Here is a 27,019-nt window from a genome sequence, read left to right as displayed (position 1 = left end):
TTCATATGATTATTGGCCATTTGTATGTCTCCTTTGGTGAAATGTCATTCAAATATTTTGCCCATTTAAAAATTTGGTTATTTGTCTTCTTTCAAATTATTTGTTATATGAAAACTCAAGGGTGGGCATATACTTGACCTTGTAGAGCTGCACTGTCTAATATGGTGGCCCCTCACCACATGGGGCTATAGAGCATGTGAAACGTGGCTTGTCCAATTTGAGATGGGCTGCAAAGATAAAATATAAAGTAGACTTCAAACACTTAGTATGAAAAACTGAATGTAAAGTACCTACAGCTTTATTGAGATAGAATTGATATGTAACATCGTGTAAGTTTAAAATGTACAATGTGATGACTTGATACCCGTATATACTGTGAAATGATTACCACATTGAGGTCCGTGAACACATCCATCACCTCATATAGCTGCTATTGCTTTTTGTAGTGAGAATATTTGAGATCTACTTGAATTATTAAATATATATTGAGATGATAATTATTTTGGGTAGATTAAAATGAAATACAGTATTAATTTACCATCTTGAAGTTTTTTGAAAAAATTATGGCTACTATAAAATTTAAAATTACATACATGGTTCATAATGTATATCCATTATATAACACTGTTTTAGAACCTTGACTCTCAGAAATTTGGATCTTTATCTGTAGAGGAATGGGAAGGCATCTGTGGGTTTTAAAAATTATGACCACTTTTTAAAAGAAAGAAATTATTTTTTTTTCAAATTTTTATTTAAATTCTAGTTAGTGAACATACAGTGCAATGTTGGTTTCAGGAGTAGAATTCTGTGATTCATCAGTCACATACAACACCCAGTGCTCAACATGACAAGTGCCCTCCTTAATACCCATCACCCTTCTAGTCTATGCCCTGCCTACCTTCCTCCATCAACCCTCAGTTTGTTCTCTGTCGTTGAGAGTCTCTTATGGTGGGATGCCTGGGTGGCTCAGAGAGCTAAGCATCTGCCTTTGGCTCAGGTCATGATGTCTGGGTCCTGGGATCGAGCTCTGCATCAGGCTCCCAGCTCAGCGAGGAGTCTGCTTCTCCCTCTCCCTCTGCCTCTCTCCCCTGCTCATGCTCTCTGTCTGTCTCTCTCTGTCTCAAATGAATAAAAAAAAATAGAAAGAGTCTCTTAATGGTTTGTTTCCCTCTCTCTCTCTTTTTTCCCTGTCTTATATGTTCATCTGTTTTGTTTTTTAAATTCCACATATGAGTGAAATCAAAAGTATTTATCTTTTTCTGACAGACTTATTTCATTTTACATAATATGTTCTAGCTGCATCCACATCATTGTGAATGGCAAGATTTCATTCTTTTTGGTGACTGCATAATATTCCTTTGTCTAGCTATACCACATCTCCTTTCTCTATTCATCAGTCAATGGACATTTGGGCTCTTCCATAGTTTGGCTATCGTTGATAATGCTGCTATAAGCATCAGGGTACATGTACCCCTTCAAATCTGTATTTTTGTATCCTTTGGGTAAATACCTTGTAGTACAATTACTGGATTGTAGGGTATTTCTATTTTCAACTTTTTGAGGAACTTCCATACTATTTTCCAGAGTGGCTGCACCAGTTTGCATTCCCATCAACAGTGTATTCCCCTTTCTCTGCTTCCTTGCCAACATCTATTGTTTCCTGTGTTGTTAATTATAGCCATCCTGACAGGTGTGAGGTGGTATCTCATTGTGATTTTGATTTGTATTTCCCTAGTGATCAGTAATGTTGAGCATCTTTTCATGTGTCTGTTAGTCATCTGGATATCTTCTTTGGAAAAGTGTCTATTCATGTCTTCTGCCCAAAAAAGAGATTACTTTGTAGTGTGGGGAATAGATCGGAGGGAACAGGGGTGGAGTAGGTGGCTTTGCAGTAGTCCAGGTGAGAGATGATAGCCACTTGATTGTGATTGGGAAAAACAACTTTCTGTTCAGTATCTCTTAAATAATCACAGTTCTGGAGAAAATGTGAAAAAGTTATGTAGCAGGATATCTGTCAAGGCAAATATCTAATGGAATGTCCTTCACAAGGGAGCTGCTTAAGAGTCTAGATTCTTCTGTGTCTAAGGTGAAGACCACAGGTTACCTGGAGCACGTACACTTGTTCAAGGAAGAGCCACTTTTTATTTTATTTATTTTATTTTATTTTATTTTATTTCTTAAGATTTATTTATTTATTTTAGAGAGAGAGAGAGAACAAGTGGGAGGGAGAGAGAATCTCAAGTGGATTCCACACCGAGCACAGAGCCTGATGTGAGGCTTGATTTCACGACCCTGAGATCATTAACTGAGCTGAAACTGAGTCGGACGTGCTCAACCAACTGAGCCACCCAGTTGCCCAGGGAAGAGCCATTTTTTTTTTTTAAAGATTTTATTTATTTGTGAGAAAGACAGCACAAGCAGGGGAAGCAGGCAGAGGGAGAGGGAGAAGCAGGCTTCCTGATGAGCAGGGAGCCTGATGCAGGGCTCAATCCCAGGACCCTGGGCCCAGGACCTGAGCTGAAGGCAGACGCTTAACCACCCAGGCGCCCCAAGAGCCACTTTTTATTTTTTTAATTTATTTTATTTTTTTTTATTTTTTAAAGATTTTTTTTTTTTTTTAAAGATTTTATTTATTTATTTGACAGAGATAGAGATGGCCAGCGAGAGAGGGAACACAAGCAGGGGCAGTGGGAGAGGAAGAAGCAGGCTCCTAGCGGAGGAGCCTGATGTGGGGCTCGATCCCATAACGCCGGGATCACGCCCTGAGCCGAAGGCAGACGCTTAACCGCTCTGCCACCCAGGCGCCCCTATTTTTTAAAGATTTTATTTATTCATTCAACAGAGAGAGAGAGAGACAGCCAGCAAGAGAGGGAACACAAGCAGGGGGAGTGGGAGAGGAAGAAGCAGGCTCCCAGCGGAGGAGCCTGACGTGGGGCTTGATCCCGGAATGCCAGGATCACGCCCTGAGCTGAAGGCAGACGCTTAATGACTGAGCCACCCAGGTGCCCCAAGAGCCACTTTTTAAATGGCAACTCTATACCATGCAAAATGTGGCACTCGACCATGATAATGATTTGGCTTTGACCCTGAGCAAGGGGAACCATTGGAGGCTTTTGAGCATAGGAGTGACATAACCATCAAGTCATTGCATTTTTTAAAAGGATTTTATTTATTCATCTTAGAGAGCACATGGGAGTAGGGAGAAGGGCAGAGGGGGAGGGAGAGGGACAGAGAATCTGAAGCAAACTCCGTGCTGAGTGTGGAGCCTGATGCGGGGCTTGATCTCATGACTGCAAGTTCATGACCTGAGCCGAAATCAAGAGTTGGACACCCAACTGACTGAGCACCCTGGTGACCCAAGTCACTGCATTTTAATTAGATGATGCTGGCCACTGTGCTGAGAATAGACTGAGGGGGGTGGGCAAGGGTGGGAGAAGAAAGACCCATTTATGGAAACAATTCTTTATTGATTGGCATTTTCATTGTTCCCATTTTCTCTAAGCAACCAAGAAATCAGTATGGAATATTTTATTACATCTTTCCTTTATTTTCTTAAGATAAATTCCAAGAAGTGGAAGTTCTGGTCAATGAGGACATCTGTTATTATGACTTTTGTCAAATCGCCTTCCAGAAAGTTGGACCCAGTTTATATTGCTGCCAACTGTGAGTAAGAGCACCTGCTTCCCTCTACTTGTGCCAGCCCTTGGCAATATTACTGTTTCCTAAACTTAATCAATCCGGAGTTCCAAGTATGCCTTTAGAATATTTCTTATATAAACTAGACCATTTTTACCCCCATGAAACACCTCTCCCCACTGTACCTTAGTTCAGCTATTCCGTTAAAATTTGGGTCAATTAGATATTCAATCATTTCTGGTTGGTGCCAACAATATATTGTTTTTCCTGTTCTTGAAGGTGGGAAGACCTTGTCGAATTGGTGTGTTATTTGATTTCCACTGTAGTATTTTTAAAAGGCATTAGATGAGAAACCCAAAATAAGTATAGAAAATCAAGTCTGAATGTTTTTTGGAACTTATTATTGGATATTAAACTTTTGGTGAATTTTTAATCAAGAATCTCATAACTATTAAAACTCAAAAGAAAACTTATTACATGCTGGCTTAATTATGAAGGCAGAGTGAATTTTACTTTTTTTTGTTAATTTTTTTCAGTTAAGATTGACCACTAATCTTTGAATTTTTCGGAAGGAGGCCTCTTTTCCAAAGATTTTTTTTTTTTAAAGCTAGAAGCCTTAATCAACAATTTAGAATTCTTTGTTGGGAGAAAAAAATCAAGCATAAACTACAGCATGTTTATAAGTATGTGTGCTTATATTTAAGTATAAGTTCTTTTTTTTTTAAAGATTTATTTATTTTTAGAGTGAGAGAGGTGGGGGGAGGGGCAGAGGCAGAGGGAGAGAGAATCTCAGGCAGACCACCCCCCCCCCACCTGAGCATGGAGCTTGGCATAGTGCTCGATCCCAGGAACCCTAGGTCATTACCTGAGCAAAACTAAGAGTTGGACACTTAATGGACTGAGCCATCTAGACACCCCTATTTAAGTATAAATTCTATTTCTCTTTCATCCCTGAAGTATCACTCGAAATTAATTTTAAGAGAACATTGACCAGGCCTCTCAAAAGTTAAATAGAGGAGTGCTCCTGCAATTCAATTATGTTTTCATCTTTCAGATTAGTCACAGGTTGAAGCCCTAGTTTCATATGCTGAAGAGATCACCTAACTGACTTGTTCATAATTCTCATTTTTTTCCTTATGAATAATTTCCCTCAGAAGGTAACCTTTGTCTTCTATGGGCACAATAGAAGTGTTTATATAGAAATAGCAAAGGAAAAATATTATATTTTGTGATATTTTGAGTCGTAAAACAGAATGATGCTTCTGCACTCCACAGCTATCTTTTTTCTATTTCCCAACGTGGAGGTTTAGAAGAGGATTGACCTGCTATTGTAGTTGTGTAGGAGGGGGAACAACAGGGCTCCTGTTAGGTAGGAGGAATGGGTGCCCACAGGTATGGAGAGGGTTAGAGCTAATCAAGAATCCAAAAAAAAAAAAAAAAAAAAAGAAAAGAAAAGAAAAAAAAGTCACAAACCTGCCCCTGATGTCTCACATTTCTGAGATTAGACCATTCCTTATGTTTAATTGGTCCTCATTGATTCTTCCAGAAATTTCTTTCTCCTTCCTAAAATCCTCCAGCTTTGCATCTTATGCCATCAGACTTTACCACCTTCTACTCTTTCTTGTTGAAGTCATCTCCAGATGCCTGGGCCACTCTTCTTCCTTGAAAAAAAAAACGTATCTTCAGGCTTCCTGTCATTCTTTCCAGCACTACTTCTGCATAATTCTTGGTGATTTCAATACAGTTGATTCTCATTATTTGTGATACTTATGTTCTATGAAGTAACAATGAACACTGAATTTGTGAATGTTGAACCACTGCCCCTTGTGAGAAATATAGGTGTAAGTTGTTGGGAGCCTCTGGTTACAGCATTTTCATCAACTGATCAATATGTAACCTTGTTTTATGTGTGTTTCTGTTCAAAGACACATTATTTAATATGTATTATTGATTCATTCACATTGCACTCATAGCCAACAGCACTATAACTCAGGCCTGAAAGAAGCTTATCTAACATATATATTTTCTCCATAAAGTACATCACAGCCTTCGTGCACTTAGAAATAGTAGACAGCACTTCAGCATGACTCTTGAGCCATTTTAAATAGCGAAGTTACCAACAAAAAGCACAAACATGCAGAAAACACAGCACTAAATAGACCGTGAAAAGGACACTTGTTTACAGTATGAAAGCCGAAACAAGAAGGCAGTGTCACCTTGTTTGACCTCAGCTATGAGAGTGTGCATTGGGCAACTAGAGTTTTTTGCCCCGCTGCACATGTCCACAAAAGACTACTAATGCACCATCAACATCAATTTTGAGGTTACACAGAAATTTTAGCAAGTAGGTGAATTCACAAATACAGAATCTGCAGATAATGAGGATGGACTGCATCTATGCTAATGATCTTTTTAATAGTATGATCTCTTCAGTTCTTGATTTCTTTTCTGCTGACAGTCTTATCTACCACACTCTTTCAGGCATGCATCCCCAAGGTCATGCCAAATATTATGGAAGGACAGCATTTGTATTCATATTCCTTCCCTCCCTCTGAACATTTCTTCTTCACGCAGAGTTCTGAAAGTGTCAGAACCAGGATAAATTTTTCTTTAATGTCCCATCCTCTTTGTTATGGACCGAATGTTTGTGTCTCCTGCAAATTCATATGCCGAAGCCCTAACCCTATTATGGCTATATTTGGAGATTGGACTTTTAAGGAAATAATTAAAGTTAAGTGAGGTCATACAGTGGGGCTTGGATCCAATAGAATTCGGTGTTTTTACAAGAAATGACACCCTACTGCAGCCAGGAAGAGAGCTCCCACCAGAAACTGAACCCTGCTGGAAATTTGATCTTGGACTTTCTAGCTCCTAGAACTGTGAGAAAGCAAACGTCTGTTGTTTAAATCACTCAGTCTATGGTATTTTGTTAATGGCAGCCTAAGCTAAGACATGCTTTTCAGGTATTTTTCTCTCTAAAAGACATTTCTCACTGTCCCACCTAGGTCTGTTGTCCAAAAGAGGTATTCTCTACTTCAGCCTTTTCCTACCCACCATCAAAACCTGTCTTTTATGTATTCCTCAGTATTTTACTTTTCTAAAGTTGGCTTACTAATAGACTAATTACCATTGACTAGGATTACTTCTATTATATCTACTAACATTTTAATTATAAAAATAATATATGTTTGCTTTGGAAAATACAGAAAAATAAAAAGAAAATTAAAATCACTTTAATTCTAAAGTGTTGACATTTTGATACATTTCCTTTCAGTCTTTTTTTTTCTGTGAGAACTTGCCCAGTTCTTGGTTGCAAATCACATCAAGTAACTCTCATTACGTTGAACAGAAAAGAAGCTTATTGGTAAGGTGTTCGAGAGCTCAGAGAAAATATGGGAAACTTGGCAAACCTGATTTAGACTGTAGGAAACTGAGCCACCAGAACTTCTTTCAAGGACTCTCCAGTGGTGGAGCAGTTTGATTTGGGCCCTCCTGTTGCCCCAGCTGGACGTAAAGTACTGCTACGCTGGACACTGGGTGCCCTCTCAGCACCACTGGATGAATTCCAACTGACCTTGCTTCTTTGAGTCACTAACTCAAGATTTGAAGACCAATGTGGGAGTGTCGATTGGCCAAACTTAGGCAGCGTGCCCTTAGCCTGGCAGCCAGGGCTCAGGGAAAGCCAAGATCTGGTCTTTTCTCTTTGTTAGCGGGAGAGAGGAACTGATTCCCACAAGATTCACACAATGGCAGATTCTCCAAATTTAGGGACAGCATTCAGATCCTGGGAAGCCCGTCCTAAAATAACAAAAAAAGCCAAAAAAAAAAAAAAAGCCAAAAAAATGAATATACAATATTCATGTATATCTTTCTTTCCAGATTTTTATGTCACAGCAATGAAGGAAATGTGTGACGTTTACTGTCCTTACCTATATTTCTGGCCACAAGGCAATATCTAGTATTTAAAACTTCTGCCTTCCCGTACATATTTCAAGTCTCCTTTGCCAGCAACCTGTATCTCAGGTGCTCAGTGTTTTTCATTTAGTAGAGTTACTCAAACCTTCATTCCTAAGGAAATGGAACCCTTGGTGGTTTTGCTTGGATTTGCTTGTCTTAACATGTCTTTAATTTTTATCACCAGACATGAAAATAGTACGAGGCACCATGGGACTTACTTCATTTTGCTTGTACTTAGTCCTGTCTGCATTGAGCAGTAGCAGCTCAGCTAACCCTTGATAGTAAGGATACAGTCAAGACGATAACCTCCTACCTCTTTTTTTTTTTTTTTGCCTTTTTTTTTCCTCGGGGAAAGCAGAAGCTGACATGGTAATGCGAAAGTCTTGGCTTCTCTCTCTATGAAAACCATTGTTGCAGAAAATGTACTGCTTTAGGTACTAAAGCACTTTATAAATATTAACTCCTTTAATTCTTACAAAAATACCATGAGATTTTACATTTTATGGAGAGGAAAATACAGGCACAGAGAAGTTAAGTAACCTATCCAAATTCACACAGCTAAAAAGCAGTAGAGATAGGATTTAAACCCAAGTTCCTGCTCAGTATGATGTAGTATTCAGAGTTGTTTTGTGGAATGGAGAGGAAATCAAATTTCCTGCATACCAAATTGTGGGACAGCACTAGAAAAGCCCCGTGACAACTCTGTAAGGTGTTCTATCCCTGCCAGGTGAAAGCAAGATGCTTCTCGTGTTTATCTGAAAAGACAAAGATATTTGATAGATCTAAAACTCCATAAAGATAAGGATAGGCATTTTTGTTTGTTTTGTTCACTGTAATATCCCTAGTACCTACAAAATTACCTGGAACACTAGATGTTTAATAAATGAATGAATATCAGATATCAGGGACTGGGTTAACTTTCCCCAGTAAGAAGGCCACATCTGGAAAAGCAGCTGCAATTAAAATCACGCCCCAGTGAAGCTTATGTCAGCCCACCATCATCCTCTAAGAAGCCCCATCCTCTGCACTGGACAGACCAGAAGGTTAAGTGGGGATATACTAGGAATCACCATACCTGCATTTCTTGGGAATTTCATGATCATGCTAATTGCTACAATTCCCTCAGATATGATATTGCTCTTTATTTTTCATTTTAAGTGGACGGGGTAACCGGGGGGGGGGGGGGGCGCTTCTATTTGGCTTATTTTACCTGTGGATCAGAGACAATATGCAGATGCTACCAGTGACAGACAAATCCTTAGAAAACAGGCAAACTATCATGGGCTGAGTCCAGAGTGTCATTATGTCCATTTTAAAGCAGATTTGACTTGGACTCAAACTCTATCACCTGAATCTTCTAAAGCTCCACTCTAATTAGTGAGTGGCAGTGGTGTTAACTCAGAGCCAGTGTTTAGTAATCTCTGAAAAGGTATTTTCCCTTGCCCAGTTGCACAGTTTCTTTGGTAAATATTCACAGGTCCCTTTGGGAAAGGATAGAAGGAAGATGGCCAATGTATTTTCGTGAAGTAATTTTAGGACTCTTCTTTAAAGGCTCTCTGGCTTTCTTTCATTAACGGGCTTCAGGGCCTGTGAATTGAGATAGGCTCCCTATGTAGGGCAACTCTAACAAGGACAGAGAATTGCAGAGTCTTCAGATAAGACATGAATGGCCTCATCAGATGTGGGAGGAAGGGTGGCTTGAACTGAAGATTGAGTTTGGGATTTGGGTGTTTGAGTTCTTGAAATCCTTCCACAATTGCAATTCTCAAGATACACTCTTTCTTTATTGATGCCCTAACTTTCGTATAAGGGATTTAATGAGGCTGGGTTTCAATTGACATTATGGATTAACTCCCCATTAAAGTGGGGGTTTGATTTTAGGTAGTTTTATACTGCTGCTACAACAAATAAGACATTCTTTTTTAGCACAGACTTAAGTCCCTAGTTTTGCTTTTAGTCAAGAATTAGGGACTTCAGTGTGTCATTCTCTCTCTAAATTTTCTAATATTAGCTGTGTCACTCTTCAGTCTTGATTTCTTTTTTTTCTTTTTCTTTTTTTTAAGATTTCATTTATTTATTTAACAGAGAGAGACAGCCAGCGAGAGAGGGAACACAAGCAGGGGGAGTGGGAGAGGAAGAAGCAGGCTCCCAGCAGAGGAGCCCGACGTGGGGCTCGATCCCAGAACGCCGGGATCACACCCTGAGCCGAAGGCAGACGCCCAACGACTGCGCCACCCAGGCGCCCTTCAGTCTTGATTTCTCATGCTGTTATATATGGCATTACCGATGTGGTCCCCCAACACTTGCTTTCAAGCAGATACTGGAAAAGTTGTAATTTGATTACCTGCTTTTCCACGCTGGGCCACGGGTTATCAGATTTCTATTCCTGAAGGTTCACTGCCTTTACCCCAACTAGGTTATATAATCAAGTCTAGATTCTCCTCAATTCTAGATCTGCTGTCTGAAGTCCCCTCATTGTAACAATTGCTGATCCTGTGTTTCATGACATAAAGTGATTTTATCTTAAGTAGAAAGGGAATTAATTGGAAAGGCATCAATATTTCATGGAATTGATGGGAAAGCTATTGAACTGGACTTAGAAGATGGACCAGAACTAAGGAAATCTGGGTGGGAGGAACTGCAGAAAATGTCATGGGCCAGGCCCTTTAGGTTCCACTGTTCTTCTCACTGGGCATTGAATGCTGCTGTGACTGATGATACTGGAAGGGATCCCAGACTTCCATCTTGCCGTCTTATCTGGCTGAGCATAGGTCATGTGCCATGTCCTTCTCAGTTGCCTGTGTCCAGGGAAAGAATGTCCTTGGCTTTTGGTATCTTGGCTTTTGGTGTCTATGGGGAGGAGGCCTTATTCGTACCCAAGATTTGAACAATGACAGATTCCTCACATTTAGAATGTGGACGTACAGAATGACATTGGGGTCACAACTTTGAGTAAAGGGTTAACCTCAGCACTGGGCTGATACAGGTCTGCCTATAAGAAAGACCTCAGAGTCCTGTTTCTTTGGAAACTGTGGTGATCAATAAACATGGAATGTTGTGCCTGTTTGGTTTGTTGTGAAGCCTTATCTGTGAGACTGCTTCTGGACTGGGTCTGCTGGGGGCTAACATGCAGATTTTGGGCCTTTGTCACTAGAACCATCTAAAAGATTGTTGGGAAGCTAAAGCCATGGTTTCTCTCTGTCAAGGTGACCTTGGGTATTGTTCTGTGGCAGCCTTGCATTTCTTGCATGGGTGTAGGGGCAAAAGAAGCTGTATACTTGGGTAGCTGGTAAGCATTGTTTTTGTTTCCTATGGGTGCTAAACCAAATTTCCACAAACTTAGTGACTTAAAAAAACATACATTTATTACTTTATAGTTCCATAGGATAGAAGTCTGACATGGATCTTAATGAGCTAGATCAAGGTATCAGCAGGTCTGTGTTCCTTTCTGGAGGCTCTAGTGGAGCACCTGTTTCCAGGTGCTCTTTTTAGATTCTAGAGGCCTTCTGCATTCTTTGGCCTGGGGTCCTTCCTCCATCTTTATAAAGTCAGCCATGGAGATAGAGTACTTCCCATGTGGCATCACTCTGGTCTCCTCTTCTGCTTCCATCTTCTACTTTTTTTTTTTTTTAAAGATTTTATTTATTTTTTTGACAGAGAGAAACAGCCAGCGAGAGAGGGAACACAAGCAGGGGGAGTGGGAGAGGAAGAAGCAGGCTTCTAGTGGAGGAGCCTGATGTGGGGCTCGATCCCAGAATACTGGGATCACGCCCTGAGCTGAAGGCAGATGCTTAACCACTGCGCTACCCAGGCGCCCCTTCCCTCTTCTACTTTTAAAGACTCATGTGACTGATTACTTTAGGTCCACCTAGACAATCCAGAATAATCTCTCTATTTTAAGGTCAGCTGATTATCAGCTTTTAATTTCATCTCTAACTTTAAATCCCTTCCTCCATTTAATATAACTTATTCATAGGTTCTGGGGATTAGGATGTGGACATCTTTGGGGGACTATGATCCTGCTTACCACAGGTGTCCTGATGAAATGAAGGTGCTGTTTCTTGTCCCCTATCCTTCTACAAAGCTATGTACATGGAGACTAAAGGTGTCTTAAATCTGATTGCCAGTCTGAATCTGCAATCACTGCTGTGTTGATGCCCTTTAGAACCACAGTTTTAAGAGGGCAGACTTTTTTTGGAAGCATTTTCACATGTTCAAGCACAATTTATTAAACCTCTATAGGAGTCCACTGTTATTATGAAAATGGACTAATTTCTTAATTATGTAGCTCCCAGGATGTCTTTGTTTTCCAAAACCTCTGAAAGTAATTCTCAGATAGGATTCTGGGCAATAGATTTCTGGGACTCTGCTAACTATTCAAATCTCCAGAGCTTTAGGACTTTTTTTGGCCAACAGAAAGAATTGAAAGCTACTGTTTTCTTTTAGAGGAAAAGTGCTTTAAAAACCCTGTCTGATATAAATTTTAAATGAAGCCAATATGCTAGGTTGGGCTGTCATAAAATTATTTTCATCATTGCATTCATTGTGTCAACCAGATCTTTGGCTCCAAATATGCTGTTCGTGTAAAAATTTCATTTCAGCTGTCAGGGTAATCAAAATGGTTTCAAAAGCTTTCCTTGAATACTGAATTGAAATAAAATAATAAAATACACTATCAAATGCCAGATACTATGGAAGGAAGATACCAGATATAGGCAGGTTTTGCTTTTTTAAAAAGTTGATTTTATTAACTTCTTTACTTTGATATAATTTTGAAGTAACTATTCCTGACATATAACAATTTCAGCACAATTCAAGTGGCTTCTCAGACCAAAATCAGATTTGAGACTACATAATTAAACGCACAAAATGCAGAATAATATTTCGCTTATTCATCTTTTGATGCTAGTTTATGTTGTTTAGAGGTATTTTTATAATGTATAATGTATAATTTTGTATAATGGTAATTTATAATGCATGAACAGAGAGACAAATGATGGTTACAAGTTTTATCTTTTAAAATTTTGATACTACAGATCTGTGTTTCTAAAAAACCATAAGCTACAGATGTCTGTAAGTTACATGATCTTATTATTATATTGCAGAATAATCGCTTCTCGGCCTTTTGGCTAAGATCAAGTGTAGTATATTGCAGAATAAAAATGTTGTTGAGCTTGTGGATGACATAAATGTGGAAATGAGAAATAAATTTTGGAGAGAACTCACTGAATAGTCAAAAGGCTATGCAAAATATTATTTAAAAGAAGCTTCTGTTTCAAAACGTTACCTAGCTTAGTCACAGTTAAAAACCAAAATAACCCAGAAACATCAGATCTTTCTGGAGACATCGTGGGGATAGAAGTACCAGATTTGCTACTGTGTGAGTCTGCTGTTACAGAGCAGCAGGGGTGCAGTGTTTTCATCCTCTGCTCTCCTCTTCTTCAAGGAAAGCCTCTTGACAACCTTCCCATCCATCCCCAGGCTTTCACCTCTGACTGCTGCTGTATTTGCTCCTCAAAATTTCTTCCTGCTCTTGGTATTCATTTATTCATCCATCCTTCCATCCAATAACTTTTTGTTGAGTGCCACTTTATAGGAATTTAATTAGAGAAGAATTGGTGAAGGTGGAAATGATCTTGATCTACATTACCTGATCACTTAGACATAGGGAAAACTTCAGGAAAAAGTGAATCAATTGACTCACCAATTTTGAGGGTCTGGATATTGTCATCCATTCTTGCTCACTACTTCTATGAATTCATTGCTGTGTTAGGCAGTGTCAAGATATTAAGATAAAGCAGACATCAATTAGAAAATTGCAAATGGGGATCAATCAGTTGGAGTGGGAATGGAGGATGTGGGAAAGAAGAGGGTAGGCTAGGGAGAAAGGGGCTAGACAAAGTTGCAAGGTGATTAAAATTTTCCATCACCATTTCATGTGCCTAATATCTGTTAGTAGCTTCCCCCTCAAATTTCCAGGACATTCTGTTGCTCTGTAACCAGTGAAGGCCCCATTCCCACTCAACCCCACTCCCATTCTTTACTGGGGGACCATGGCTGTCTCTCTCTCCAGTCTCTGGATTCAGCTTTCTTGATATGTCTCATCTATATACATCATGTCCTATTCTGTTATGGCAGAGTCCTGTTCTAAGGGCCAGTCTTTCCACTTGATTAACTAGCTAATGAAAATATATAAAAAGGGACATTCTCCCTAGAGGCAATGCAGCAATGCTAGTGGCTCTAATGGAACCTAGCAGATAAGCAGGTCTTTTACTACCAAACACACATACCATATAAGTGGTTACCTATTAATAGTCTTGATTTGAGCTTTGCCAAAATACCGCTCCCAGTCAGGAGTGGCAAGTAAATGGTTCTTGCCTAAGTTCTTCTCTAGTAAATGGCAGGAGGGGTGCACGAATTTTCAGTTATGAGTATCTTTCTCTGGGTAAGGGGACAGTGAATTCATATATGTTAATAGTAGAACAGATTGAAAAAAATGGCCTCAATACTTTTTAGCTTCTCCCATCAACATATGGAGTCTATTTCCCTATCCTTGAAATGGAGGCTGGCATTGGGATTTGCTTTGACCAATAGATAGTGGTGGAAGTGACATCAAGTGAGTTCCAAACCTATGCATCAAGAGGCCTTGTGGCTTCTGCTTTTGTTTGTCTTGGGACCCTGTGACCCACTATGTGAAGGAACTCAGGCAATCTTGCTGGATGATGAAAGACATGCAGCCCTGTCATTCTAGCCTGCCACCTGCCAAACATATGAGTGAGACCACCCTAGATCATCAAGCCACCAGCTGTCTGCCAGCTGACTCCAGATGCACGTGCTGGACTGAACTAGCCCCAGTCAGAACAACCAACCAACTCCCCAGATTATGAGCTAAATAAATGGCAGTTGTTTTAAACCACTGGGTTCTGGGGTGGTTGGTTACACAGCAAAAGTTAACGTGTAGGAGTAGTCAATATGAGATGATTTTTAGTCAATAATAGTGAATATGAGATGAGTCAATAAAAATCAATATGAGATTATTTTTATCCTATTTTATTTTATTTTATTTATTTTTAGAAAGATTTATTTATTTGAGGAGCGCCTGGGTGCCTCAGTTGGTTGGGCGTCTGCCTTTGGCTCAGGTCATGATCCTGGGCCCTGGGATCGAGCCCCACGTTGGGCTCGCTGCTCGGCAGGGAGCCTGCTTCTCCTTCTCCCTCTGCCTGCTGCTCCCCCTGCTTGTGCTTTCTCTCTCTCTATCAAATAAATAGGTCAAATTTGAAAAAGAGAGGGAGTCAGTGTAATTGTGGGGGAAGGACAGAAGGAGAGGGAGAGTAAGCATTTCAAGCAGACTCCATGCTGAGTGTGAAACCCGATGGGGAGCTTGATCCCATGACCCTGAGATCATGACCTGAGCTGAAACCAAGAGTCGGACTGAATGAACCACCCAGGTGCCCCATTTTTGTCCTATTTTAAATGGGAAGGATGGGATGGATTTATCAGTAGAGTGGAATAAGATCTATAAAATTTGACTCTGACCTGAAGAAGAGAATAAAAGAAAAAAAGATATGAAGATATACATATCTAAAACTACCCAGAAAGCACAAATCTCTTGCCAGCATTTACTGGGAAAAATCTAGAGTATTTGAATGGGTCTAAGTGTCTTAAACATACCCACTGGTGTGAAAGAGGATAGCTCTGATTCTAGGTAGCACTCAACATTGTGGCATATGTCCCAGTGAAGATCAAACTAAGATTCAGAGGTCACTATCTATTTATATGTGTGATAATGCCTGAAGGCCATTTTTTTTTTTTCCTGAAAAGAGAGGGAGTTCATAACTTTGTATTAACCTGAATACAATCGGGATTCCATATGACTCAGTCTCTGAGCAGTATTGCTTTTAAAAAAACATCATTGTGGCAGAAAAGCATAATTGACAGTAATTCATCTGTACTCAGTCTCTTGAAAAAAAAAAATGCCAACAAGAGAGTACATTCTTAGTGCCAACAAAGCTTGAAAAGCATCTTCTTTAGACATCTTTATTGTTCTCAGTCTTTCTAGTATGCTCTGCCACAGCATTCCTAAGAACTCTGTTTCTGTAAGTGGCTTATAAAAATATAAAATGTTCTCTTCCTATTTTCTCTTTAGTCTTTGAAAACTCTTCCCTGAAACCAAAATGCATGGCTCTTCTGTCTCTTGGCTATGCATCCCTGCTCAAGTATGTAGCAGAAAATCTCAGTTTTGTCCTCTCATCTAAACTCTCCTCTCACCACTGTGATAGTCCCTCATTCACTTCCTCTTTTCCATCCCTGTGTTGTTCATGCACAGTGAGACCTTCCTCAAAGGCAGCAGTCCCAGCATCTGCCCCTCCATGTTACATTTGGGCCTCTGGGGTGGGTAATCTGTTTTTATATCTCTGAGAATCATTTTATTCCCCACACCAGAGGAAAGACTTGGCACTTTACTCTCAAGTTAAGATTTCTTCTCCTTTGGGAATGAGGGCAGGGGGAGTGGGAAGGGCTGAAACGTCCATATATTAACATAGCCTTGTGTGAATTTGGATTATATAAATATGAAATGATATGATACAAATATGCTTACAAAGTCTAATTTCTGGAACGAAATTTGAAATAGTGTGAACCTCCTCCAAAAATCAATAATCACATATTTTTAAAGCTGGTGGACTGAGGAATTGGAAACTATTTATGCTATTGCTATGGTAGCTGATAAACACAACTACATGATACTGTTTTTTGTCAGTCTTATTAAAAAGTTGTTCTTGAGTTGTAGGAGTTTGAATTAATGAAAGGTGTTCTGTAAAACACCCTAGCATAAATTGACTTTGATAGTATGCCCTGTTACTTGCTTTTGTGCCTGAGGCAACGGGATGGGCACTGGGAAAAACTAGGAAAGGAGGGCCAAATTTTGAGCTCTCACGAAGAAGGGGAGAAGCAGACATTGGATGAGCTGCTTCAGGATCCAGGTGACAATGGCATTGCTGCGAAAGGTTGAGAGCCACAGTTGCTACTTCTCCGTGGCGCCCAGGACTGCTCTGGCATTTTCAAAATTGGCAATTCTGGGACCACAGGGACACATGATCAAGGATGTTCCGAGATGTCCATCAGCTGTGTGAGCATTGAGGCTTCCCCTAGTGGCTGCCTTAGCAAGGACGTTGATGGTGTGAACTGGAAGAGAGAGAAAGGACCATGACGATGCCAGGTACTGACTGTGGCTGACAAGCTGATCCATGGATGGGCACAGGAGAGGCATCCTTTAAGACCTTGAGGAATATTTTGGGGTGGGAGGATTTTTTGGAGGTTCTGTGTGTGTCGAAAGAGTTAAATGGAAGAACTTTGAGATACTGATGATAGTCAATCTGAATTTATGCATAGGCAGCTTGGACCTTCGGATTCTTATTATACCTACACATACAAGTATGGTGGCTTTGTTCCTTAATCTCTTTATGGGCTTATGCTATTTACTTAACTCCCTAAACCTGTGGTTCCTCCTTTGTAGAATGGGAGCAGTGATGGCACTTAACTTTAGGAGATTTTTGTGAGGATTCAATGAGCTGATGCAAGGAAGGAGCTTAGTATGGTGTGTAGCCAACATTGTAAGTGCTTGGTAAATGTGAGCTATCATTGTGTTGTTAACACGTTCACTGTCTTTGAAGCATACATTCTCAGTTTTGTAGAACCTTTGGAATTGCTAATGTGGTTTGCTAACTACGCTACTTCGATTTCATTGGTAACTTCTGGGTCTTAGATCCCTCCTGATCTTTAATGACTGATGTGGCAGGAGGACCCAGGTAATGATTCCATCTTAGTCTCGGGCTCTCTGTAAAGTGAACTGTCATCGCAGCTGGCATTTTCAAATTTTGTGCCACATCCTCTGGGAAAAGAGTAACTTCTTACTCAGGAGAGATGGTATTTTACCAAGCAAGATCAAGCCATTCTGAGAGAGGAGAAATTACCCATGTGTTCTCATTCACTGACATTTTGGGAAAATTACTGCAGTTTGCTTTCTTCTTTATTAAATGGCAGAAAAATTCTGTAAAAGCAATTAATGGAAGTATTTAATTCTAACTATATTAAAGCCAATTTTTCTGCCTCTTTTGCACTCAAAATGGCAGGTCAAATGAATCCTTGAAAGTGTGACTAGGGGTTTCCATGGCAACCAGATGGGACTAACGGAGACCAAGTTCTGGGCCATAGGTGCTTTTCTCCCACTTGTTGGGGACCCTAACAAATCCGTTTGTGGATGGAATCTTGCCATAACTCTCAGTGCACGTAAGTCTAGAGCTCCAAATGCCCCTTTGTACCCAAAGCGGGGCCAGTGGAAGTTAGAGTGCCTGCTCATAGTAAAAGGACCCCAGTGAGTAATAATACCATAGATTGGATTATAATTTTCATTCCATAATTTTTTTTAATTTACATTATTTCATTTGATCATGTTATCACTCTAAGGTAAGTTATCACCATTCTAAAGATGAAGAAACAGGTTAAGAAAGGTGAAATGGTTTGCTAGAGTCAAGTGGCAGAGCCAGGGTCTGAATCATCCAACTCGAAGACCAGTGTCCATTCCTTTGGGCCATGGTTTGGGTCAGAACCTTCTTCACAAGGTCTTCCTTGTTCACTGTGGCAGGGTGGGTGGTTGGAGAGTGTGAGGCTTTACCTGTGTCCTCACTGGGGGCTGTGATAGAGAATAGGACACAGCTTTATGTATTTTCATGAACAGCTCAGTTGCCAAGATGGGAGATTAATACTTTGTGAAAAAAGTGTACACATTGCATTTCTTCCATGATTCCTGATTCTTTGTCTGCTGAAGTGTGGAGCCCCTCATCGATTGCAGTAATGAAAGACACTGTCTTACTGCGTCTATCACCACATCCTTCTGTGGTTTTCTTCAATTACACTGATTATTTCCCATTATGAGTTTATTCTTTTCTGAGCTTTTTCCTCAAGAAGTTTCTGTAATTTCATTCTCAGTTATTCCATTATTGTAAGAAGTGGCTCTCCAGTGGCACAATGGGTCATTTCGACTTCTCGCATAGAGCAGCTTCTAATTTTTGTGTGGAATGAAAGAACTGGTTGCTGATTGGAGTTGGATGGACTATATGAGTATCCTTGATCTTTTTTTTACTATTACAAAAGCTTATATAACAAAAAAGTTTAATATGAAAATGTACACAACCCAATTTTTACATTTAGTAAAATAGGTGCTGTGGAGAAGGGGACATGTAGAAGGAGTTGATTTCTCTGGCGATCACAGAAATTGTTTATACTCCTGCCAAGGCTTGTAACATGATGATACTATTTCCTCATGATACCACCATTCCAATGTTGTCCTGTTGTCCACTAGTTTCCATCTCCACACTTATCTATCAGGAAATTCATAAAGGGATCAGATCCTTGCAGTATTCCTTAGACATGGCTGCCACCATATAATTTCAATGATAACTTCTTGTCCATAAATTTTTTTAACTGGGGGGGAGTGAGTTTTGCTCACAGTGTCTACTCAGAGAGCTCAAAGAAGACTCAAAACAGAATTTGTGGCCTCCCTTATGCTCCCACAAGTAGGCCTGGCGTTTTCCATAGATCTTTAATTATGATGAAATAACATGGTAATTATTTTCCAACTTTAGAATTATATCTCTCTTTTATTTTCTACTTCAAGCCTGCCATTAAGCATTTTTTCCTCTGGAAACTTTCCTTGCTTTTCACTCCCACCATAATCCCATAATAATCAGTGGCCATCTTAGATCCACAGTGCTTCATCTGCCTCCTTTCTGGCTTCTTAGTTTCTTGTCTTTATTCTAATGCATCCTACACATAGCAACAGGAATACTTTCTTCAGCTTTTATTTAGTTTAGGTCACTCCCATTCTAAGAAGCCCAGAATAACTTTAAATTACCTCTTGAATAAAATTAAACCTCCCAATTATATACTCTGAAGTCCTCAGCCTGTAAGCACCTCCACTTAATGGCCTCCTTGCCTGGCCCACTCCACCTGGACATCCTACTTCAGGTACACAAGCCCATTTACACCTCCCACTTGGAGTGCACATTTATACCCTCCTATTAACCCATGAGTCTTTGAATATCCTACCTCTCCTACTCAGAATGCCTCCCCTCCTCATTTTTCTAGGAAAATAATTAGATTAACTTTAAGTCAGCGTTTCTCAAATTTATTTTACCACAGAATACTTTTGCTCACAACATAGCTATTAAAATTGTGCTGGATAGCTTCTTTTTACTCTTTGCTCCTCCAGGTCCACCCTCCCTGAAACTTCCTCTATTCTGCCATGTATTCATGAGGGAGGCCAGCTTGTATAAACTACATCAGCAGGTCCTCCTGGACCTCTGTCATGGTTAGTTTTATGCATCAACTGTGGCTGGACTATATTACCCACTTATTTAAATAAACACAAATCTAGGTGTTACTATGAAAGTATTTTGTAGTTGTGGCTAACTCTATAATCAATATACTTTAAGTAAAGCAGATTACTCTCCTTAATGATTGGCCTCATCCAATCAGTTGAAGGCCTTAAGGGCAAAACCTGAGGTTTCCCAAAGAAATTCTAGCTCAAGGTTACAATATTTAACCATCCCAATTACATGAGCCAGTTTCTTGAAATTAATTTCTCTCCCCTCCCCCAATATAAGTTCTGTTTTTCTGGAAAATCCTGACTAATACACCCTTTAACTTCTGAGTTGGTTTGGCCAGAGAGGCCTATTCACAGGTAAAAAGAGCGAAGAAGGAGACTGGGGTAGGGTATTCATTCCCTGGGTCACACTCTGCTGGATCACTTAATAGTTGGCTGTGTCTGTGGACAGAAATCCCAGCTCTGAAGGTTTCTCCCTGTGATTCTTTTCTTCTTGATTCTGGGTTCAGTAAACCACCCCATCCTCTATCTTCTTTCCCCTTGGGGCGTAGGAGTGGTTCCAGCTCCTTGCTGTTACTAGACTTGGGGACCTGCACTATCTTCTGTGGCTTCCCTGTACTCTGTCCTCATGTTTGTAAATAGCCCATTGTTAAAATGTTCTCAAATTGCCCAATTTGAATGTATCATTTGTTTCCTGATGTAATCTTGGTGGATATAATGTCTCATGGAACTGGTGTCCCAAGAAACATACTTTGGGAAACTATGCTTCAACTTCAACCTTTCTCTTAATTAGGGTGGCAAAGTTGTAGGGTTCACTGTTTCCCAAAACAGCTTAAGAGAAGTCAGGACAGACTTCATAGAGAAAGAGATTTGTGGGTTAAGAGTTGAACTACAGATAAGTTAAATTCCGCTGGAGAAAATGTGGGCATGGCAACAGAGAGCAAAAACTTAAATTTGTGGACTTGACAGTTATAAAATGCTTCTGCACATTTTATTTCATTTGATCTTCTCAACAATCCTGTGAGGGAGGCAATTATTCTGTGTCACAGATAATCAAGGAGATGAGCAAATGAACAGTGTGTGCTCAGGGATAAAGGAAAAATTTGTCTAATTAAAGTGGAGAGTTCTTGGTGAAAAGTAGGGGAGAATAAGTTTTCCATAGGTCAGGCAGGCCCAAATTATGTGTGATCCTGAGGGTGGAGGTGAGGAGTTTGATTTGATGCAAGAAGCTGCAGAGAGCTTTTGAAGGATTATTTAAAAAATTTTTACTTTACTATATAAATAATACATGTTCACAGTAGAATATTTAGTAACATAAAGTAAAAAGAAGAAAATAAGCATAACCCATAATTTTAGCATCAAGTGATATCCTCATTTTTGCTCTTAAAACTTGAGATCAGTCTTCATAGTATTGTGCCTTGTTTTATTCATCTGACTCAGTTTCTCAACTGTGGCACACTGACATTGGGCAGGATAATTTTTTGTTGTTGGGGGAGAGGGTTGCCTGTGTGTTATAGGATGTTTAACAACATCCCTGGCCTCTACCCACTAGATGCCAGTAGCACCTCCTCCTCCAAGCTGTAACAACCAAAAATGTCTTCCAGACATTGCTGAATGTCTGTTGGTAGGCCGAATAATCCCCAGTTGAGAACCTGTGATCTAACTTTATATTGTGAACATTTTCTCCAGTTATCATTAACAATCATTGAAAAACCCATGTGACAGATGTACCATACTTTATTTACTCATGGCCTTTTTTGTTGAATGTTTAGTCTGTTATGTATATATTACCATCATGAATAACAAACAGTGGTGAGTAGTATCCTTTCATATAAATCTTTAGTTGGATCTCTGATGATCTTTTGAGGACTAATTCTTAGAAGTGTATTTCTGAGTAAAGGGTCATGAACATTTCAGGGCTCCTGGTATATTTTTTTGAAAAAAGTGCCTTCCAGAATGATTGTACAGATATACACACCCACTAGCCGGTGATGCATGAGTGTTCCCATTTACCAACTCTCATAAGCACTGAGGATTACTCTTAGAAACACTCTTGGTGTGTTTAACAGGTTTAAAAAATAATATCCTGATATTTTAATTTGTACTTTTTGATCTTTAGTAAAGTTTTCTCATGTGTTGCTTAGAAATCTGTTTACTTCCTCTTACCTAACTTGTAAATTGTTGAGTGTTTTAATCATTATGAGGGCACAGGTCAGAAAAATATCTGCGGCCTGTGTTTAGGGGGGACTGTATTGATTTTGGCTTCTTTTCCTCAGGTGTCTTGTTTTCCTAATTTTCAGCTCAGGTTCGGTTTCCTGACTATGTCAGAAAGTCATTTTCTTCTTTGTGAGGAAAATCTAACTCCTTCCTTTAAAGAAGCATGGAAAGAAAGAAAAGAAAAGGACTTGCAAATAGACTTTTCAGTTTTCTTGTTTACAACCTCAAAGTCACCCTTTATGTAGCTGAGTCTGCCAGTGTTTTCTCATTAGTATTATAAAATCGATTGTTATTCACTGTTGTGCTCTCCTGGGGATATAAAACTAGAACGGGAATCTAGTCCAACTCTGCCTCCAGCTACTTCTGTAATCTTGGGCAAATAGCTTCATCTTTCTCAACCTAACTCTCCTCATTTATAAAATAACGTGAGAGAAGATGATCTCTCAGGGTCTTCTTCTTTATTTATTTATTAAGTTTTATTTATTTAAGTAATCTTTTTTTTTAATTTTATTTATTTATTTGACAGAGATAGAGACATCCAGTGAGAGAGGGAACACAAGCAGGGGCAGTGGGAGAGGAAGAAACAGGCTTCCAGCGGAGGAGCCTGATGTGGGGCTTGATCCCAGAACGCTGGGATCACGCCCTGAGCCGAAGGCAGCCGCTTAATGACTGAGCCACCCAGGCGCTCCTATTTAAGTAATCTTTACACTCAATGTGGGGCTCAAACTCACCACCCCAAGATCAAGAGTCGCACACTTCACTGAGTGAGCCAGCCAGGTGCCCCTTTCCATGTAATTTTTGAACTCAAATTTTTTACTTTCAGATTGGTTATTATTTTTGTTTGTTCTTATTAAGGCCCCACTTCAGTTATTTCCCAGCATGTGGGCAGCTGCTGCATAATATTTGGAAAACAGACTAGCCCAAATCACTACAATGGGAGAAGTCAGGCATGTCTTCATATTTTTGTTGTTTCTATTTTTATAATTGTAATGATCATTTATGTGTTTCTGTTGCTTCTGTTCTAAAATGTTTCCATTCTCTATGCTATACATTAGTTAGGGTAATATTAGTTGCCTTGAAATCTCTGTGGTTTAAACAATCAAAGCCAATTGCTCTCTCAAGTAAAGTTGAGTCAGCTGAAGGTTGGGGATGTGGGTTGGGTCTCTGTTCCACAAAGTCTCCCAGGGACTCAGGTTGACAAAGACTTTGCCACCTTAGAGTAGAGGATCATGTGGGAAGTCATAATGAGTCAAGCCGGAAAGTGAGCCACATACTTTCCACTTACATTCCACTGGCCAGTGCTCAGTCACACCTAACTATACCTAACTACAAGCTGGAAAATGTAGTCTAGCTATGTGTCAAGGAGGAAAGAAAACAAGTATGGTGAATAACTCACTAGTCTCTGCCACCAAATAATTAGACATAGTCACTGTAGTCATTAGAACCTCAAAATAGGGGCGCCTGGGTGGCTCAGTCAGTTAATCATCTGCCTTTGGCTCAGGTCATGATCCCAGGATCCTGGGATTGAGTCCCACATCCGGGCTCCCTGCTCAGCAGGGAGTCTGCTTCTCCCTCTCCGTCTGCCCCTCCCCCCTGCTCATGCTCTCTCTCGCTCATGCTCTCGCTCTCAAATAAATAAAATCTTTAAAAAAAAAAGAACTTCAAAATAGGCTGAATGAAAACTTTTTGAAGAATAAATCTTAAAGTATAAGCTCACTACCAAATACACATTGTGAGTGCTTGTTAAATGCTACAAATTGCCATCAATTACTAGGGGAAATGGGAATTCATTTTAAGAAGTAGTAACATGACTTGTTTAAGGGCTGAAGAAGTTTGTTTCTGAAGAAAATGTGTGATTCAGACTGATTCTCCTTTATCTTACTACTTTTGAGAATCTGACTGCCCACACACCTTTACTGTCCATTCGAAAACAATTTGGAAAACTTAATGGTCCTATGTCCCAGCCTTGTTGAACTTCTGGAATAAATTTTACACATAATTACACAGTTGAAAGCTGGTGCTTTTTCAAATTGCTTGTCTACAACTTCATAGCAAAATGAAGCTCTCTAACATAAATCTGAAACTGCTTGCTACTGCAATGATAATTTCACAAAATCTATTTGTATTTTGCAAATGCCTTGCAATCACTGCAATCATAGCTATTCCTTCACCATCTTCGACAAAATTTCCATTCTCATTTTACAAGCAAGGCAGCAAATGGAGCTCAAAGGTTCTCATTATTTTGCAGTCCTGAACTGGGCTCCCTGTCCTGTATCTATCCCTGTAGATAGAGATATAAATATAGATGATATAGATATAGACATAGATGAAGATCTAGATGTAGAATAGACATAGACATATAGACAGAGATATAGATGTAGAATAGATATAGACAGAGACAGAGATGTGTAGATCTAGATAGATATACCTACATCTGTAGTTTTATCATCTTTCTTGCTAATGTATTTGTGAATGTGTATTAATCTACATCCTAAGTGATAAAAAAATTGATAGAATCTGTTTTCATGAATCTCTGCCCTAATAAATGATGATCATATTGGTAGAGCTTATTTCCAAAAACTGTTTCATAAAAGCATTTAAATGATGGCAAAGGAAAATCAGATAATCCAAACTGTTTTTTAAAATTAATTCTTTAGCCAAGTTCATTTTACTTCTGTGTTAGCTTATTTGTTCTTTATTGTTTTCATTTCTCTTCATTCCTTCAGTCAATCATTCATAAATATAACTGATTTCATCTTTTTAGTTAACTTTAAAAACAGCTACATACACTGGGGTTCTTTGCAGAAGGCACATTTTGAGAAACATGATTAGGGTTCAATCTCCATGGACACAAAACGACGAGCGGAGAGCGTTTGTGACTGTAAGTTTTATTCATGAGTTATACTTCTACATGCTGCGGAAATATCCAGTTCATTCATTCATTTTTTTTTCTTGCTTTATTGAGGTATAATTGACAAACAAAAACCTAATATATTTAAAGTGAGTTGATATACGTTGTGAAATGATTACAACAGCCAAGTTAATTAACACAGCTATCACCTCACATGGTTACATTTTTTTCCCTTCTTTTTTTTCTTGAGGAAACACTTAAGATATACTCTCAGCAGATTAGTATACAATACATGATTATTAACTATAGTCACCATGCTGTGCATTAGATTCTCAGAATTTATTCATCTTATAATCAAAAGTGTATACCCTTTGACCCATTTCTCCCACATCCCCAGTCCATGGCAACCACCATTCTGTTCTCTGTTTCTATGATTTCAACTTTTTTTTCTTTCAGATTTCACATTTAAGTGATACCATACAGTATTTGTCTTTCTGTGTCTGGTTTGTTTCACTTAGCCTAATGCTCTCTATTTTCATCCATGTTGTTGCAAATGGCTGGATTTTCTTCTTTTCCATGACTGAATAATATATCGTGTGTGTGTGTGTGTGTGTGTGTGTGTGTGTGTGTGTTTCACTATATATAGTTATATATATGCCACAGTTTCTATATCCACTCATCTATCAATGGACACTTAGGTTGTTTCCATAGTTTGGCTGTTATGAATAGTGCTACAATGAATATGGGGGTGCAGATATTGCTTCAAAATAGTGATTTCCTTTCCTCTGGATATGTACCCAGAAGTGAGATCTCTGAGTCATATAGCAGTTCTATTCTTAATTTTTTGAGGAACCTCCGTACTGTTTTGCATAGTAGCTATATCAGTTTACATTCCCACCATCAGAGCATGAGGGTTCTCTTTTCTCCATATCCTTGCCAACATTTATCTCTTGTCTTTTTGGTAAATAGACATCCTTGTTTATTCATTTACACACCCATTCTTTACTTACCTGTTGAACAGAACACACTTGCTGGGTATTGTCTTAGGTGTTGAGAGGATTCTGTGATGACAAGATAGACAAAATCTCTTGTCTCGTGGAACTTCCACTCCAGTGGAGAAGACATATATAGATGGATGCAAGGATGGATAGGTAGAGATAGATGGATTTTATGTATATATTATATGTATTTATTATATTTTATATGTTTGGATATACATTTGCTGTAACATGTATACATAACAATTATATATATTATATCACTGTCAAAGCCAATTTTGTGACTTCCTATTTCAACAACAGCCCTATGTAAACACTCATGTTCTACCTCTGCCTTTGTAACATTTTACACTTTGGGAAAATTCCCACTGTTGGTGAACAAAAAGGGTGCCGAATTATAAAAAATAAAGAAGTAAAGTCCATTAATAACTGAAATACAAATACAGGTGTTGTATTTTGCCATTTTAAAGAAATATATTATTTTAGAATTGCATTCCTCCTCCTTCCCCTCCCAGAACAAGACTCTAGGGTCCCAAGTTGTTGCTGTTATTTCTTTTCTTTTCATCACACGAACATGGATTTATAGAATTCTAAAGGCCCAGCAAAGTTGTTCTAAGAGGGAGGTTTAAAGCAATACAGGCCTACCTCAAAAAGCAAGAAAAATCTCAAATAAACAACCTAAATTTACAACTAAAGGAGCTAGAAAAAGAATAAGTGAAGCCTAAAGCCAGCAGAAGGAGGGAAATAATAAAGATTAGAGCAGAAGTAAGTGATATAGAAGCAAAAACAATAGAACAGATCAATGAAACCAGGAGCTGGTTCTTTGAAAAGATCAACAAAATTGATAAATGTCTAGCCAGACTCATGCAAAAGAGAGAGAGAGAAAGAACTCAAATAAAATGACAAATGAAAGAGGAGAAATAACAACCACACTACAGAAATACGAACAATCATAAGAAAATCTTTTGAAAAATTATA

The 27,019-nt window shown here is 39.1% G+C and overlaps 2 pseudogenes; one reads left to right on the top strand and one right to left on the bottom strand.

Moving 5' to 3' along the window:
- Nucleotides 1-12,702: 12,702 nt before the first annotated feature.
- On the top strand, nucleotides 12,703-12,820 carry LOC113242291 (U2 spliceosomal RNA; annotated as a pseudogene).
- Nucleotides 12,821-18,869: 6,049 nt separating this feature from the next.
- LOC123000138 (small nuclear ribonucleoprotein G-like) lies at nucleotides 18,870-19,077 on the bottom strand (annotated as a pseudogene).
- Nucleotides 19,078-27,019: the final 7,942 nt, after the last annotated feature.

The sequence above is a fragment of the Ursus arctos genome, chromosome X (assembly GCF_023065955.2).
Source record: "Ursus arctos isolate Adak ecotype North America chromosome X, UrsArc2.0, whole genome shotgun sequence".
In the NCBI taxonomy this organism is placed as follows: Eukaryota; Metazoa; Chordata; class Mammalia; order Carnivora; family Ursidae; genus Ursus; species Ursus arctos.
The sequence above is the reverse complement of the archived record's forward strand: the minus strand, read 5'-3'. Positions and strand labels throughout refer to the sequence as shown.